At 29.9% G+C, this 4,657-nt stretch overlaps 1 pseudogene; it reads left to right on the top strand.

Moving 5' to 3' along the window:
* Positions 1-2,350: 2,350 nt before the first annotated feature.
* Positions 2,351-4,526, top strand: LOC111033255 (annotated as a pseudogene).
* Positions 4,527-4,657: the final 131 nt, after the last annotated feature.

Here is a 4,657-nt window from a genome sequence, read left to right on the forward strand (position 1 = left end):
TGCATATTTAATATTTTTATAAATCTTACCCAAATGAATTGCATTGTGTCACTAAAATTTTTCTTATATTTTCAAAAGTGAATGAGCGGCGATTGTTCGCCAATAAATTTTTGTATCTCGAAAACGAACGCTCGACATCAACAGAAGTAACTGGGGCGAATTTATAGTACTTTAAGTCGTTTACATTTAAGTCTTCAAGATTTTCCAAAGAATTGTCTATGCCTTCTAAAATAATTACTAATTAGATTTTTCCAATTTTTTTAATTTACGTTCAGCCTCTGCAAGTCTCTTTTGAAGAAAACGTTTTCTCGGCGTTTTTGATGATAAATATCCTGGAGTTTGCGTACTTGCTATTGCTTCAAAGATGTCTGTAGAAGTAGAAACTGAGGAAGTTGAAACTGAAGTATCACGCATCCAAGATGGACCTAAAAAGCACAAATGAATAATTTTAATCAATATTTTCAGTGTTGGGTTTATAGTATTGTAACACAAATTTCAAATAACTGTAAAGAAACTAATTTTGGAGTAACGCTAGTTAATAAAATAATAAATTCTTACCAGGTGTTGAACAGGATAGAACATTAATTGAGCTAATAATATCATTAATATCCATCTGAACACTTTGGTTTGATTCAATACTTTCAGATTCAACCAAAGAATTATTTGCAGACTCTTCAGCGTCCATTAACACTGGTTTTTTAACAAATAATGTCAAAATTGCTGTTGGTATAAGCCTATTCCTTGATTGAAACATGTGGTTTTCAAAATGTAATGAACATAGCTTATAAGTTTTATGCAAAATGTCAAAATCGGTAGTTGGTAAATATCTTGCATCACATTTTAAAACCCAAGATGCACACCTATAAAATATGTAAAATATCAAATTTAACACATCTTACACAGTATAATATAAAACTCAAATTTATTAACCAGGTAATTTTTGAATATTTTTAAATATTTTAAAATATATATTTATTAATGTTCTTACCTTGAATGATCCTTAGGAAATTTGAAAAATGATATGTCAGTACGTCCTTTTGACCAAATACTAGTGCAGTACGACAAAGAGCATCTGCAGCCAGACGTCAAATTGAAATTAAACATTGTCGTTAATTTCAACGAAAAAAACAAAAGATTGGGCAAATTAAAATTTTAAAAAGTTCAAAAGCCCGGGAAACTTGTGGATTTGTCGAAACTTGTTTATCTGTAGGTATACCGTATACCGCATGGAACTTGAAAGTGATAAATGTTCATTGTAATCATAGATAGGTTATGTACGATTGTAATATTATGATTTTCTGAACTCATCAGTATGACTACGAACCACATAAAAATAAAAAAGAAGAAATATCTGTTTAATGGCAGCACTGGAGAATTCCAATATGTCGGACCGTTTTGAGATTAAGCTTTCGATTCCCTTCTGTTTATTCTGTGATTATAATATCGAATATTATAATAATAATATTGACTATTACCATTGATTTTAGAATATTCTAAAATCAATGCTATTACGTATTTATAAGTTTACGGACATAATACCTTTTTTACTAAATCCAAAATAAACAAAATAAATTTATTTTATCTATTGATCATAAAAACTTATTATTATTTAAAACTTAAATCACAAGTCGGCACGGGTTAACCTTATCTGATTGAACCAAAACTTTTTGTAGTTCGTTTTTATACATATAGGCACAATATTAGGGGGTGAGACCAAACATATTTTAAAATCAAAAATTAAGGAACACCCTAATATATATATATTATTATAAAACACACGATTCTGTTCGATAAAAATATAGAACTTCTTATCTTTTCGAAGAAATAAAACCACTACTGTTTTATAATAATTGGATTTTTCAAGATTTCAAATGTACACTTAATTAATAATTAGGGACCTTGTCGTTTTTGGTGAAGGATCCGGGGGTGCCTGGGCACCCCCGGCACCCCCTGTGCGCACGCCTATGGGTATAACTAAATTAAAAATGTAGTTAAAAAAACAAATTTTTAGATTGCATCAAAGCTTAATATATTAAATTTGACAGAAAAAAAATTAAATAAAACAAGAAGTCAAGAACGACAAGAATGTTAGGTTTATTTTAATTAAATTATTTTTAACTTACATCAAGTTGGACTAGATGTTATATCACAGAATAGATTAAATCAGAAGGGACACTACAAAATGTAAACAAAACGCGGCGGCCATGTTGGCATTGGCTACTTTATCAATTTAGTGTTATCAGTTAAGCAACTGGTATCATAATTCGCGATTTAAGGTTAGTAAAAAACAAACAGCAGGAGCATTTTTTACACGTTTTTTTAGTGCGTACTGCCTTTAACTGTTCTATTGTGGTCTGTGCCTTTGAGAATAATATTGTGCATTTTATTATATTTCTACATATTATAACAATGTCTATTCGAAAGAGTGGTTATTCGTTTAAATGTATTGTGAAATCGTGCGGAGAAATGAAAACTCAAAAAGAATCAGTTAGTTTTTTTTTCTTTTCCCAAAGATCCTGCTCGGTAAGTATTTTATATTATAATTTATAATGATATTAATTATCAAACAATTCAATGGTACTTGTTAAATGTATAACATAATATTACACAGTTGTCAGTTGCACAATATACCAAATGTTTATTAAAGTAAGTCTAGTAAACAATGCAGTGTGCTTATAATATGTAACAAGGACCAAGTCAATTGTGTTTTGTAGTTTAAATAAACTATTTTTTTTTACACTTTTAGGTGTGAAATCTGGTTAGAACGCTGTAAACTGCCAGCTGATATTCTATCCAAAAAAAATATCAAACTATGTGGAAAACATTTTGAGAAAAATATGTTTTTAAATTTTTTGGAGAACAGGTTAAAACCAGATGCTATACCTACACTATTTCCAGGTATCTTAAAACTAATTTGACATTTAGCAGCAATAATTTTCTAATCGCCTTATATTTTTTTTTTATATTCAGACAAAAAAGATAGTTGTGATACAAGTACATCTTTGCAGTTATCATCTAGTGATAAAGTTGAAATCTGTACCACTTTAACCAAAACTGTGTCTTGTGGCTCAAATAGTCCACTAAAAATGATTGATGATCCTAGTAAATATACTACTGAAACATATAGTAGCAATGAAGTATTGGCTCTTCCATTACCTGGTTCTCCTGGTAAGTTCATGTGATTTATGTAGAGATTAATTTATAATTATTAATATAATATTCTTAAATTTTGTTTAGGAGTACATGATAGCGCCGAGTACAGTATGTCTTCTGGGACATCTTCATCAATTACTAGTGAAAAATCTAGATACTTAGATTCTCCTGTGGATTTCATAATTCCTAGTAAGCTTTAATTAAACAATTTTACTCTTCTGTATATTTATAATTTACTGTGCGTTTACTAAAGTTTTATAAATATCATTTAGGTTCTTCAAAAAGTGTTCAAACCCTAAAAGCTTTGTCTGAAAAAACACCCAGAAAAGTTTTGTTAAGGCAACAATTGAAGACTGAGAAAGAAGCTCGTTTGAAAGCTGAAAAAACCATTTTGGGCTTGAGCCATCAGTTGACTGAATTCAATACTGTTGACAATTTTCTCTCCCTGTGTGAGCAACATTTGTCACCTAGTGTACTAACCATTGTCAAATCGCATATGATGTGCAAAACAAGAAACCCTCATGGATACAGGTACACAAATGATATGAAACAATTAGCATTAACCATATACTTCTTAGGCCCATATGTGTATAGATTTTTAAAAAGTACACTAAGTCTACCTTCAGTGCGGACTTTAAGAAGAGTTACTTCAAAATATGATTTGATTCCTGGATTAAATGATTTTTTATTTGAATTTGTCAAATTCAAAATTTCTAATTTTAAAACTGAAGCTCTTGACTGCATCTTATGTGCTGATGAAATGTCATTAAAAACACATTTGTACTATTCACTTCCTAAAGATGAAATTATAGGATTTCATCAGACAAATCTCACTAAAACTTATGAGGCAGCAAAGTATGCGTTAGTTTTAATGATAAGGGGAATTAATGTATCGTGGAAGCAGCCAATAGCTTACTTTTTTGTGTCGGGAAGCTGCCGTAACCTAGATTTAAGTGATATTATAATGTCTACCATAAAAAAATAATTGAATATTTCTTTAAATGTCAAAACGTTTGTCACTGACCAAGGCTCAAATTTTGTTAGCTTCAGTAAAAGTGTTTATGTAAGCCAGCAACGCCCTTATTTTACAGTTAATGGCAAAGAAATTGTGTATTTGTTTGATCCACCACATTTGTTAAAGTCAACACGTAACATGTTTTTTAAACATAATTTTAGTATTGATGATGAACTTACTGACAACAAGTATATCATACAATTTTATAATGAAGACAGCAAACTTAATTTAAGATTAGCACCTAAGCTTACTCATGCTCACATAAATCCAGGACCATTCGAAAAAATGCGAGTCTATTTGGCAGCCCAAGTTTTTAGTGAATCTGTAGCTGCTGGAATGAATACTCAATTAGAATTGGGTAAATTACCATTAGAGTCAAAATGTACGATTGATGTCATAGATAAAATGGATAAACTATTTGATATTTTTAATTCATGCAAAGTGCCAAATAGCAAATCATTCAGGAGACCTTTTAAAAATACATCAATA

Source organism: Myzus persicae, unplaced genomic scaffold (assembly GCF_001856785.1).
Source record: "Myzus persicae strain clone G006 unplaced genomic scaffold, MPER_G0061.0, whole genome shotgun sequence".
Taxonomy (NCBI): Eukaryota; Metazoa; Arthropoda; class Insecta; order Hemiptera; family Aphididae; genus Myzus; species Myzus persicae.